Source organism: Balaenoptera borealis, assembly GCF_965194805.1.
Source record: "Balaenoptera borealis genome assembly, chromosome: 3".
Taxonomy (NCBI): domain Eukaryota; kingdom Metazoa; phylum Chordata; class Mammalia; order Artiodactyla; family Balaenopteridae; genus Balaenoptera; species Balaenoptera borealis.
The window spans coordinates 64,093,603-64,108,179 of record NC_138866.1 but is presented as its reverse complement, the minus strand read 5'-3'; the positions used below and the strand labels follow the sequence as shown (position 1 = coordinate 64,108,179).

The 14,577-nt window shown below is 41.8% G+C and overlaps 1 protein-coding gene across 1 annotated transcript in view; it reads right to left on the bottom strand.

Moving 5' to 3' along the window:
* The window catches only part of LOC309625107 (uncharacterized protein), a 758,084-nt gene that overhangs the window by 230,009 nt on the left and 513,498 nt on the right, over positions 1-14,577 (bottom strand). The window lies entirely within an intron of this gene.

Sequence of the window (14,577 nt, the reverse complement as noted above, 5' to 3'; positions counted from 1 at the left end):
CTGCCAGCTTTGTGAAGTGTTTAAAAAAAAAAAAAAAAAAAAAAAAGTGTGTTTGCATCACCCAAATGGTCTTCTTTAATCAATTTTTTAGAGGCAGGACCAACATGCTGAAGTACGGGAAAGTCAGGATACATCATCCTGTCTTGGGGCGGGGACATTTCCTGTGAAGAGGCCATGGGGAGGAGAGTGGGGCAGGGGCATGTGTAAGGTGTGGGAACAGCACACAGCGTGGCCCAGGGAGAAGACCGCTTGCGCAGTGTGTTCCAGACCCACAGGCAGTCGCACAGGCTGGGGTGGGGGGGGTGAGGGGTGGAGGGTGGAGGGAGGCCCCTGAGCTGCCAGGCTGCGCAGGGACACAGGGGCCAGAGCACAAGGGGTTGGGCCTCCACCCCGGTGCACTGAGGACCATGGAAGGATGTTAAATAGGGCAGTGTCTTGACCAGGTTTGTGCCTTTAAAGTACAACTGTGGTTTCTATGGAAAGAATGGATTGGAGGAGGAGGACCAAAGAAGGATGCAGCACAAACAGTCAGGAGGCCATTGTGATAGTCTAGTGAGATGATAGGAGTGATGGACAGAGGGTAGATGGAGGCAGACAGAGTCAAGAGACAGGGAGAGATAGGGACAAGACCTAGTGGTTGACTGGCTCCGAGGGAAAAGAAGAGATCAAGGAAGCCTCCTTGGTTTCGGACTTGGGCAGCTGAACGGACAGTGGTGCTGTTTGCTAACACAGGAAACCTGGCAAGAGGAGCGGTGGGCAGGAGGGCAGGTGTAATCATGCGTTCAGACTGGAGCCCCGAGTTTGAAATGCTGCTCAGCAACTCAGTGGGAACGTCCTGCAGGCAACTGGACTCACACTGTGCTTTAGCTGCACAGCTGTGGGTGTGCCATCTTTCTTCCCAGTTTGATGGCTGGTCATCTAGGGGCCAGGAGAGGATTGTAACTTTTTTTTATTCTCAATGTCTAGGTCACTAGGCCACTGAAATGCTTGATGAGCAGATACAACGTATGAACAGATTGAAGGGGGAATTCACAGGGGAGTAAAGGGAAGGAAGTGAGACAGGCTGGGACCTGGGACCCTTCGCTGTAGTGCTGCAGGGCTTGCACCTGGACACACGTCTCCTCCAGCAACAAAATACAAAGAAACTGTATGGGACTAAAGATAACTGTGTGCATGAGCAGCTGGGGCAAATTCTGGAACAAGATACAAAAAGACCAAAAAAACCCAACTGCCACTTCTGAAGAGCCGGGAGCAAAAACCGGCTATGAGGAGCAAAAGCAGGGTATTGTGCATGCCCCCTGCACACAACATCACAAAGGGGTGGGCAGAACACCGCTCGCCCGACCCCTGGACACACCCCTACCCTCACCCCATATAAGGAGCCAGCTCACCCGCCCTTGGGGAAGCGAGCATGGGAACCTGTAACTTGCTTTCACTCCCTCCTGCGGCCACAGGGGCCCCCATAAAGCCTTGCCTGAATTTCTTGTCTGGCCTCTAGTCAATTTCTGTTGATTGGGGAAGACCAAGAACCCTAGTTGGTTTCAGAAGGAGAGAGGGAATACACACCACAACAATCACCAAAAGGCATGAAGAAAAGAGAGACGGAGGTAAGTCTACAAACAACTCTGATGAGTAACAATCAAGTGGATTCAGAAATAAGGTCTTTTTCACAAACAGTTTAAAAGCTAATAGAACTAAGAAAAAATGGAATAGAGAGAGTTGATGATTGATGAAGTGTTGAAGGGGCACAGTTGTGTAACAAGAATATATTTCTCTCATATATTTACTGAAAATATGTCGGTAAGAACAAAGCTAGATCACTGGCAGTAATGGAACTAGATAGTTTAAATGAAGTCATGACCAGAGCTGAGACTAGCTGCCCATGTGCCCAAGATGTGTTACCCACCCCCCTAAGCCTCATTTGACTATCAAATTCTGACTCCCTAAGGACTCATCTAGAATGTCTCAGCTCTGCAGGGTTTTGTTGGGATGACCTCTGAAGCTACTTTCTAAAGACCAATAATGCGTTCATTCCACTTGTCTTCAGAAACTTTGAAAGTGGCAGAGTAAATCAGAAGAAAGTTTCAGAAATAACTTTGGGGTTTAGGAAGGGATAGGAAAGTGGGGCTGGGAAGTGTGAGGAGATCCCAGTGGCACTGGGCCAGAAATGGACCCATCCAAAGGCATTTAATCGAGGATGGGGAAAGAATAAGATCAGGGTGATGGGCTCCAGGTGCAAAGAATTTAGGGAATCAGTCTTTCTCCCTCATTTTTATTGAGAGGGAAATCAGAGCTCATAAATCTAAACTTGTCATTCCTTCATTTAAAACCCTTCAAAGGATTCCCAGTGCGTCTTGGAACAGGTATAAGCTCTTTAGCCTCAGTGAAAGCCCATGTGCCTCCCTTACTTCTCCCCAGTCCTCCACTCCCCATGGTCTGGTTCTTACCTCTGCTGCACTGTCCAATAGTGAAACTAAGACCAAGCCACACTTGGGAGGGAGTCCTAGGCCAGGGCTTTGGGAACTGGACTAGTTTTCTGTTGCTGTAATCAGTATCTCACAAGGCTGTAATCAGGATGTCAGCCAGGGTTGGGCTCTCATCTGAAGGTTCAGCTGGGGAAGTATGTGCTTCCTCATGCTCATGGAAGTTAGAAGCATTCAGTTTCTTGTGGCCATAGGACTTGTGGCAGCTTGCTTGTTCAAAGCCAGTGACAGAGAGAGAGAGAGAGACTCTAGCAATATATCCGGAAAAGAAGAAAACTCTAATTCGAAAAAATGCACATACCCCAGTGTTCACAGCAGCACTATTTACAACAGCCAAGATACGGAAACAACCTACATGTCCATCAACAGATGAATGGATAAAGGAGATGTGGTATATATAGACAATGGAATACTACTCAGCCATAAAAAAGAATGAAATAATGCCATTTGCAGCAACATGGATGGACCTAGAGGTTATCATACCAACTGAAGTAAGACAAATATCATATGATATCACTTATGTGTGGAGTCTAAAAAAATGATACAAATAAATTTATTTACAAGACAGAAATAGACTCACAGACATAGGAAACAAGCTTATAGTTACCAAAGGGGAAAGGGGAGCAGGGATAAATTACGAGATACACACTACTATATATAAAATAAACAACAAGGACCTACTGTATAGCACAGGGAGCTATATTCAATACCTTGTAATAACCTATAATGGGAAAGAATCTGAAAAGAATATGTGTGTGTGTGTGTGTGTGTGCATGTGTGTGTGTGTAGTGTGTGTAACCGAATCACTTTGCTGTACACCTGAAACTATCACAGCATTGTAAATCAACTATACTACAATTTTTAAAAAATGGATGCTACAATCTTATATAATCACTTAAACACAATCATATACATCCCATTGCCTTTCCCATATTCCACTGGTTAAAATCAAGTCACAGGTGCTGCCACACTCAAGAGGAAAGGATTATATGAGGGTATGAGCACCAGTAGGTGGGGACGGTAGGGCTATTTTATTCTGTCTGCCCACAGGGTCTATGGCCTGCAGTCTACCTGCTGCAATAAAGCTCTGGAGAGTCTTCCCACCAGGGGTGCTTGGAGTGGAAGGAGGAGACAGAATATGGAAGGAGAAGACATTTTCCAACACAAACATTAATCACAGTGCTTTAAAGATTATTTCTTTTTGTCTCTTACTAGACCTGAAAGTCTTTGGGGGAGGTATCATATTTTTTATACGAAATCTAGCATCATGCCTGGCACACAGCATTCCTTCAATACAAATTTGTGCCTGAATAGACAGACTGGGTTTTGGATATACAGGTATCAGTAACAAAATCTATATGGTTTGCCTGAATCTCAGTAGAGATTTTCTCTGCACTTGTCTTCAACATGCTATTTCTCTCTCATAAGGTTTGTAGAAACTCTGATAATTATTTTGTCCATCACAACCCTAGGATATAAGCATAGTTCGGAATATAAACTGCCTCATAAGTCCTATCTTTTATATGTTAAACATTCCTATTTATGAAGGAATATTCTAGTTAATGTTTCCTTGATCACAAACAAACTTGCAGTCAAGAGCCAAGAGACACTATACTACAGATTTGGTCAAATTATTAACGAGCTGGGGAGGGGATGGGAGGATTTTTATTTTACATTGCCAGCTCACTCACACGTTCCTTGGAGATAATAATCCTTTATATCATCACCTAAATTCCCAATGACGAGATACATGTGAAAGCCCTTACATTATGAACCTTTGCAGGGAGGAACGAGAGCTATGCCTACGTCTCTACAGATTTTCTTGAGCTATTTTCAGGTACAAAATAAGTAGAGAGAGAAAACCCATTGACTTAACTTTCTATGTTGGATGTTTAATACATTAAATATTCTACCCAAATGCTTAATTTGTTGGTTCCTTCCAGGCATGTGCCTAATTAAATGTCTATTACATGGTACCCATGTAATGCCAATTGGTTCAATCCCATTGCTACCTTACAAACCAATAGAAGAATATGGTTTTCAGGAGCGTAAGATGTGAATAGCATCATGCAATCGCATGACAAGTTTTACAAATTAAAAAAGGCTTATATACCATTACATTTCTTTAGCTCCTGGGAAATAAAGTAAATTGAAAACCCACATTCACATGTGGCAAAAATATTCTTCGTGTGCACCAAATTCCACCTGAAACCAAAAGGACTCACTTCCCTCCCCCATCCCAGAGTTCCAGCAGAATTCTTCATATTTGCTAAGGTATACAGAACAAAACAAAAATTCCTGCCCACGTGAATTTGACAATCTAAAAGGAAAGATATAAGATATACTATTAATAAATATTGAACAACTCAACTGCTGTTAAGTATTATGATAGGCTGAAAAATGTCCCTTTAAAAGTATCTATACCCTAACCTCTGGACTCTGTGAATACTACCTTAAATGTAACAAGGAGTGTTGCCCACCATCAAGCCAGCAGCCACTGCAGACCCCCTGCCTCTACCCATGGTACACCCTGAGGGGATTCAGGATGGAGAAAAACAGGATACTGGCCAGAGATAGTTAGGATGCAAATCAAAGGAACACTTTCAATGAGCACAGACTCTTGCATCTTCCCATACAAAGAAAAGCACTAAAATCATTAACTTGAGATGGCTGTTTTTTGTGATTACCAGAATCTTTTGATGTTCGACTACATGTTTTTTTTTGTTTGTTTTTTCTCCAAACAAAAGCTCCTATATATCCTGGCTCCACCCTTACCTCTCTGGAACAGTTCCTCAAACTATCTGAAAATCTGTTTCCCAGATATAATCCTCAACAAGGTCCCCAAATAAAGCATAACTTGCAACTTTTAGGTTGTGAGTTTTCTTTCAGTTGACAATGGCAAAAAAAGGACTGAAGCTGTGTTTCAACAAGGATCTTGAGATAAGAGATTACCCTGGATTATCCAAGAGTTTTAAATGCAATTGCATGTATCCTTATAAAAAGGGAGGCAGTGGGAGATTTGACACAGACACACAAACAGAAGAAAAAGCAATGTGACCACAGAAGCAGAGATTAGAGTAAAACGACCACAAGCCAAGGACTGCAGGCAGCCCCCAGAAGCTGGAAAAAGAAAGGAATGAATTCTTCCCTAAAGCCTCAGGAAGGAGAGTGACCCTGCCAACACTTTGATTTCAACCTGGAGAAAATGATTTTTTAAAAAGATAGAAATAGCTTATACTTGAATGAAGGTGAGCTGAGCCTGGGCAGGTAACTGTAGCCCCTGAGCCACTACACACCAACAAAGACCCAGGCTTTGCAGCCCAGCTCTGCTGCTGCAAGTCCCAGCGGACACACATGACAAACATTCCTGGCAAGTAATTTGGTCGACAAATCGAGGTTCAAGGAATAAAAGGAAAATAAGACTTTCCATCCTCACATATTGCATGGGCAACTTCAAGGATTCTTAGTGAAGAGAATATTGTGGTTAGGACAAGGAGAAAATATTTTGATTATAAATGTTAACTGACTAGATAGAATAGACAAGTGAAAGATCTATAGCACATGTTCTTGTGTTAAAGAAGAGTGACTATTTTCAGAGGACCACCAATAAAGCAACACTGAAGAGAAATATAAGAATATGAGTTTAACAATGAAATCAATCACAAGCATCCAGTAGGTGTTTCAATCATATTGTAAGTGAATTCAGCTGGATTTGCAGGATTCTGCAGTAACCTTTGAAACGCTGAAGGAAGTGACAGATACTTAGGGCTCAAATTTCACAGTTGATCTCTGAGAAGTATAGATGACCGTTCCTACATCCCAGGATTGTTGGGAGGATTAAATGAGATAAATACATAAGAACCTCTGGCCATCACCTGTCCTTAGGAGGCCAGAGCATACATAGCACCCTCACCCTCTTCCTCTTCTTTCTTCTCCTCCTCTTCCACCATGAGCCACAGGCCCTCAAAGGTCTAGCTCCACCTACCCCTGCGATTTCATTTCCACCCAACTTTCCTCCTACTGATTATGCTCCAGATTCACTGACCTTCTTTCTGTCCCTTGAACACACCCTACTTGCTCTCACTTGAGGGCTTCTGCTCAAGCTGGAAAGCTCTCGCTCCAGATCTTGGCATGGAGGATTCCCTCTCTTCATTCAGGTCTGAGTTCAAATGCTGTCTTCTCAAAGATGCTTTCCACAACCGCCACATTAAATCCTTCCCAGGAGTTTATCCTCAATCACAGCATCCTATTTTATTTTCTTTATAACACTGAATTTCTGGAATGACCTTATGGATCTAAGTCCTCTCTCTTCCCACTAGTGACAAAAACCTTGTCTGTCATATTTCTTGCTTCTCACTCAGCACCTAGAACAGTACCTGGTACAGAGTAGTGGCAGTAAATAAATACCTGATGCAGTTAATCATTATCAGTGTATAGAGTATGTACACACAGTTATTCTAGGTATAGGTATTCTGTGTGTATGTGTGAGAGAGAGAGAGAGAGAAAAACAGAGATGAGAGATGGAGACAGGGAGAGACAGAAGCAGAAAGAGAGAATGTAAATGAGTTGAGGAAGAGAATAAGCACCAAGTCACATGTATCAGTTTAAACCCAACTTTGTCACTTGAATCATGTGATTGTAGGTAAAATAACTAGGCTTTCTATGCTGTTTCCTGTCTGTCATTGAAGGGTGATAAGGATCTCTCTAGTATTAGGAGAATTCAATGAAATGCTCCAAGTCAAGCACTTAACATAATGCTGGCTATAACATACTAAGCTCTTAATAACTATTAACATGTATTTCCTGTCAAACAAAATTATTATCCCTTGGTACATAATGTAATACCCCACCCATCCTTAGCAAGCTATCATGACTACAGCAGCATAATCTTTAAAAAAGAAAAACCAAATTCTAGGATATCCAGTTATAATAATGAAGAGTCACCAGGGCCCTGACATTTACCAAAGTTGAAGGTCATATCTAGTCTAATGTTAAAAATTTTTCAGAGGGGGAGGAGATCAAGATGGCAGGGCAGAAGGACATGTAGCTCACCTCCCCCCACAAACACATCAAAAATACATCTACATGTGGAAAAATTCTCACAGAATACCAACTGAAAGCTGGCAGGAGATCTCTTATACAACTAAAACTCTAAGAAAGATCCCCACGTAACCAGGTAGGACAGAAAGAAAAAAAAAGGAATTTGGACAGGACATGCACCTCTGGGAAGGCACTGTGAAAGAGGAAAGTTTCCCTCATCCTGGGAACCTCCTTCACAGTGGCTGGGTGCTGAAACTCAGGCTTCAGCAGACAGACCCAGGGAGAGGACTCAGTTTGGCTGCATGAAGACAGTCTGAAAGGACTGCAGTGTGGTCCAGGCCAACAGAGTGGGTGTGCGCAGGATGGACCTGAGTCTGCCATAGGAACCTCATTATCAGCATGCTCATGGTGGAGTGCAGCTTTGGCTTCAGCGGACTTTGGGAGCTCACCTTCACGGGAGGCAGGGTTGACGTCTGAGCCGATTATCAATGCTCCCACAGTGGGGATAGGTCCAGGGGCTACACTAGCAGCAGCAGACTGTGAGTGCACAAACCAGGTGGCAGGAGGTGTCACAGAGTTGCATGTCCCAGTGACAGCACCTGGGGAGAAACACACAGTGGCTCCTTTCCCAGCAGGAGCACTCCAGTCCTGTCTACCTCACACCACAGTACACCTCACCCCGAACTGGATCTGGGGGTTTCTACTCCAACAACTGGGGAGCAGACCCTGCCCCTAACAGAGCTGTGACAGCCACAGAGCAAAGAGGAGGCCCTGCCCAACATCCAGTGCAGACTCCAGTCACCACAACATCAAACACACCCCTATCAAGGGGACAACAGCCACACACCGAGGAAAACCGTGGCAGGCATCTATACCAAAAACAGCCCTTGCACAAAAAATACTGGACTCACACAGTTCACACAGGGATGTTCCCACATAAAAACGGCCCCTCATGGGGCTTCCCTGGTGGTGCAGTGGTTGAGAATCCGCCTGCCAATACAGGGGACACGGGTTCGAGCCCTGGTCTGGGAAGATCCCACATGCCGCAGAGCAACTAAGCCCATGAGCCACAACTACTGAGCCTGCGCGTCTGGAGCCTGTGCTCCGCAACAAGAGAGGCCATGATGGTGAGAGGTCCGCACACCGCGATGAAGAGTGGCCCCCGCTTGCCGCAACTAGAGAAAGCCCTGGCACAGAAACGAAGACCCAACACAGCCAAAAAAAAAAAAAAAAAAAAAAAAACGGCCCTTCAAGACCACTGTAGATAACTGTTCCTCCTAAATTCATAGAGTCAGAGAAATTTAAGTAAAATGAAACAGAGGGATTACTCCCAATTAAAAGAACAAGAGAAATCCCTTGAAAGAACAATGAAACAGATCTCTCTAGTCTGCCAGACCCTGAGTTCAAAAAAGAGGTAATAAAAATGCTAAAGGAATTAACAGAGACTGTCAAAAGAAATGCAGATCACTGTAACAGGAACTAGAACCTATAAAGAGGAACCATTCAAAATTAGACAACTCAATTGCTGAGATAAAAACTGAGCTAAAGGCAATGAATAACAGCCTAAATAATGCAGAAGAACAAATAAGTGATCTGGAAGATAGAATAATGGAAATCACCCAATCAGAACAGCAGACAGAAAGACAAGTGAAAAAAAAGAAAAGAAAGCAACATATGAGATCTGTGGGATGACATAAAGCATGCCAACCTATGCACAATAGGGGCTCCAGAAGAAGAAGAAAGAGAAAAGGAATCAAAGATGTATTTGAAGAAATTATGGCTGAAAACCTCCCTGATCTAAAGAAGGAAACAGATATCCAAGTACAGGAAGCACAGAGGCTCCCAAATAAGAGGAACCCAAAAAGACACACACCAAGATGTATCATAATTAAAATGGCAAAAATTAAAGATAAAGAGAGGATTCTAAAGGCAGCAAGAGTAAAACAAAGAGTCAGTTACAAGGGAACCCCCATAAGGCTATCAGCTGATTTCTCTACAGAACCTTTTTCAGGCCAGAAGGGAGGAGCAAAATATATTCAAAGTGCTGAAAGGGAAAAGCCTGAAACCAAGGATACTCTACCCAGCAAGACTATCACTTAGAATAGGAGAGAGAAAGAATTTCTCAGAAAAGCAAAAACTAAAAGAATGCAGCAATACTAAAACTGAAGGAAATAGTGAAAGTTCTTCTCTAAATAGAAAAGAAGTAAGAATCTATAGGAAAGGGAAAATCACAATACGAAAGGCAAATATTTAAAAGGATTGAAGATCACTTAAACAAGCTGGTACATAAACTTTAAAAAAAAAATCAAAAAAATTTCTGAAAGCAATTATAACTACAATGAACAGCAAAAGTATAAACATGAAGATGTAAAACAGGACATCAAGATCACAAAACATAGGTGAGGGGAATAAGAAAATGTAGATCTTTTAGAATGTGTTGGGAACTTCCCTCGTGGTGCAGTGGTTAAGAATTTGCCTGCCAATGCAGGGGACACGGGTTCGATCCCTGGTCCAGAAAGATCTCACATGCCACGGAGCAACTAAACCCGTGCGCCACAACTACTGAAGCCTGTGCTCTCTAGGGCCTGCATGTCACAACTACTGAGCCCACATGCTGCAACTACTGAAGCCCGTGTGTTCTAGGGCCTGTGTGCCACAACTACTGAGCCAGGGTGCTGCAACTACTGTAGCTCACGCACCTACAGCCTGTGCTCCACAACAAGAGAAGCCACTGCAATGAGAAACCCGTGCACCACAACGATGAGTAGCCTCCGCTCACTGCAACTAGAGAAAGCCCCTGCACAGCAACAAAGACCCAACGCAGCAAAAAAAAAAAAAAAAAAGAATGTGTTTGAACTTATATGACTATCAGTCTAAAGCAAGTAGATATAGTTATGAGTTAACATACTTGAAAACCAGGCTAGTCACAAATCAAAAATATATAATAGATTCACAAAAACCAAAAAGAAAGAAACTCAAGCACAATTTAAAAAAAAAACCCATCAACCTACAAAATGGAAAAGCAAAAAAAAAAAAAAAAAGGAACAAAGAAGAAATACAAAATCAAATGGAAAACAAGGTTTAAAATGGCAATAAATACATACTTATCATAATTACTTTAAATGTCAATGGAATAATGCTCCAATCAAAAGACACAGAATGGCAGATTAGATAATAAAACAAGACCTACCTAATTAAAATTCAGGAGAGGAAAAAAATATTCAGCAAACAATTCAGGTGAGTTTCAGGTGAGTATTTCAAAACATTACTCTGCCTCACCACCATAAGTCATGCTGCCTCAGGCTCCCTGGTGCTATCATATTAAAATTTTCTAAGAACTAGTAGGAAAGAGTTTTAGCAAGACACCCAAGACAGTCTGACTTAAAGTGTGAATCCTTTGTGCCTACATGGACACACACACATACACACACAGACAATTTTGGAACAATATTTGTGTTTGCATATGTATAAAATTTTTGGAGATCTATTTCATAGTTTTTTGGAAATATTTCCCAAAGTAAGAGCAATATCACATTGGTTTTAAACTACGGTCCATCAGAAGAAAGTGTATGCTGTTACTTTAAGTCTCATTCCAGAAGGTTAGTTGTGCTGTTCAGGAATTACACCTCAGTTGCTGTCAGCTAAACATTTCATCAAAAAATTCTCTATTCCAGTGTCGTATAAAAGGAGACAAGGTTAGCACTCCCCTTGACAACAATGGAAGAGGCCCTTGGGCCTGACAACATGCATATGGTTAAGGCATTTCCACCTACTTCGTGGCATCTAACCATTGTTTTTTATCCAAATTGTAAGGGAAGAGGTAAAATTGTCACTATTTGCAGATGACATGATACTATATATATATATAGAAAACCCTAAGGACTTCACACAAAACTACTAGATCTAATAAATGAATTCAGCAAAGTAGCAGGATACAAGATTAACATTCAGAAATCAGTGCATTTCTTTACACTAACAATGAAATATCAGAAAGAGAACATAAAAAAAATACCTTTTAAAGTCGCACTAAAAAAATAAAATACCTAGGAATAAACCTTACCAAGGAGGTGAAAGACTTATTTGCTGAGAACTATAAAAACATTAATAAAGTAAATTAAAGAGGATTTAAAGAAATGGAAAGATATCTCATGTTCTTGGGTTGGAAGAATTAATATTGTTAAAATGGCAATACTGCCCAAAGCAATCTACAGATTTAATGCCACCCCTATCAAATTATCCATGACATTTTTCACAGAACTAGAACAAATAATCCTAAAATTTATATAGAACCATAAAAAACCCAGAATTGCCAAAGCAATCCCAAGGGGGAAAAAAAAAAAAAGCAAGAGGCATAAATCTCCCAGACTTCAGACAATACTACAAAGCTACAGTAATCAAAACAGTGTGGTATTGGTACAAAAACAGACATACGGATAAGCAGAACAGAACAGAGAGCCCAGAAACAAACCCACACACCTCCAGTCAATTATTCTTTGACAAAGGAGGCAAGAATATAAAATGGGAAAAAAGTCTCTTCAGCAGGTGGTGCTGGGAAGGTTGGACAGCTGCATGTAAATCAATGAAGTTAGAACACACCCTCACACCATGCACAAAAATAAACTCAAAATGGCTTAAAGACTTAAATATAAGACCTGACACTATAAAACTCCCAGAAGAGAGAATAGGTGAAACATTCTCTGACATAAATTGTACCAATGTTTTCTTAGGTCAGTCTCCCAAGGCAATAGAAATAAAAACAGAAATAAACAAATGGGACCTAATCAAACTTACAAGCTTTAGCACAGCAAAGGAAACCATAAAACAACCAAAAAGACAACCTACGGAATGGGAGAAAATATTTGTAAATGATGTGCCCAACAAGGACTTAATCTCCAAAATAAACAAAGAGCTCACACAGCTCAACAACAACAACAAAAAACAAACCCAATCAAAAAAATGGGCAGAAGACCTTAATAGACATTTCTCCAAAGCAGATATACAGATGGCCAGTAGGCACATGAAAAGATGCTCAACATCACTAATTACTAGAGAAATGCAAATCAAAACTACAGTGAGGTACCACTTCACACTGGTCAGAATGGCCATCATTAAAAAGTCTACAAATAACAAATGCTAGAGAGGGTGTGGAGAAAAAGGAATCTGCTTACACTGTTGGTGGGAATGTAAGTTGGTACAGCCACTATGGAAAACAGTATGGAGGTTCCTCAGAAAACTAAAAATAGAGGTACCATATTATCCAACAATCCCATTTCTGGACATATACCTGAACAAAACTATAATTCAAAAAGATACATGCACCTCAGTGTTCATAACAGCAATATTCACAATAGCCAAGACATGGAAACAACCTAAATGTCCATCGACAGACGAATGGATAAAGAAGATGTGGTACATATATACAATGGCTTACTACTCAGCCATAAAAAAGAATGAAATAGGGGCTTCCCTGGTGGCGCAGTGGTTGAGAATCCGCCTGCCAGTGCAGGGGACACGGGTTCGAGCCCTGGTCTGGGAAGATCCCACATGCCGTGGAGCAACTGGGCCCGTGAGCCACAACTACTGAGCCTGCGCGTCTGGAGCCTGTGCTCCGCAACAAGAGAGGCCGCGATAGTGAGAGGCCCGCGCACCACGATGAAGAGTGGCCCCCGCTCGCCGCAACTAGAGAAAGCCCTCGCACAGAAACGAGGACCCAACACAGCCAAAAATAAATTAATTAATTAATTAATTTAAAAAAAAAAAAAGAATGAAATAATGCCATTTGCAGCAACATGGATGCAACTACAGATTATCATATTAAGTGAAGTAAGTCAGAAAGAGAAAGACAAATACCATATGATATCACTTATATGTGGAATCTAAAATATGGCACAAATGAACTTATCTACAAAACAGAAACACACTCACAGACATAGAGAACAGACTTGTGGTTGCCAAGGGGGAGAGAGAAGGATGGACTGGGAGTTTGGGATTAGTAGATGCAAACTATTACATTTAGAATTGATAAACAACAAGGTCCTACTATATAGCACAAGGAACTGTATCCAGTCTCCTGGGATAAAGCATAATGGAAAAGAGTATTAAAGAAAGAATGTTGCTTCCATGTCTTGGCTATTGTAAACAGCACTGCAATGAACACTGGGGTTCATGTATCCTTTCAGACCACGTTTTTCTCTGGGTATATGCCCAGGAGTGGGATTGCAGGATCATATGGTAGCTCTATTTTTAGTTTCTTAAGGAACCTCCATACTGTTTTCCATAGTGGCTGCACCAATTTACATTCCCACCAACAATATAGGAGGGTTCCCTTCTCTCCACACCCTCTCCAGCATTTATTGTTTGTGGATTTTTTGATGATAGCCATTCTGACAGTTGTGAGGTGATATCTCACTGTAGTTTTGATTTGCATTTCTCTAATAATTAGCGATGTTGAACATCTTTTCATGTGCCTCTTGGCCATCTGTATGTCTTCTTTGGGGAAATGTCTGTTTAGGTCATGGAAGCAACCTAAATGTCCAATGACAGAAGAATGGATAAAGAAGATGTGGTACATATATGCAATGGAATATTACTCAGCCATTAAAAAGAATAAAATAATGCCATTTGCAGCAACATGGATGGACCTAGAGACTGTCATACTGAGTGAAGTCAGACAGAGAAAGAGAAATATCACTTATGTGTGGAATCTAAAAAAAATGAAACAAATGAGCTTATTTACAAAACAGAAACAGATTCACAGACGTAGAGAATGAACTTATGGTTACTGGGGGATGGGTGGGGGGTAGGGATAGTTAGGGAGTTTGGGATTGACATGTACACACTGCTATATTTAAAATGGATAACTAGGGGACTTCCTAGTGGTGCTGTGGTTAAGGATCCGCCTGCCATTGCAGGCGACATGGGTTCAAGCCCTGGTCCAAGAAGATCCTACATACTGTGGAGCAACTAAGCCCGTGCGCCACAACTACTGAGCCCACACGCCACAACTACTGAAGCCCGCACGCATAGAGCCCGTGCTCCCCAACAAGAGAAGCCA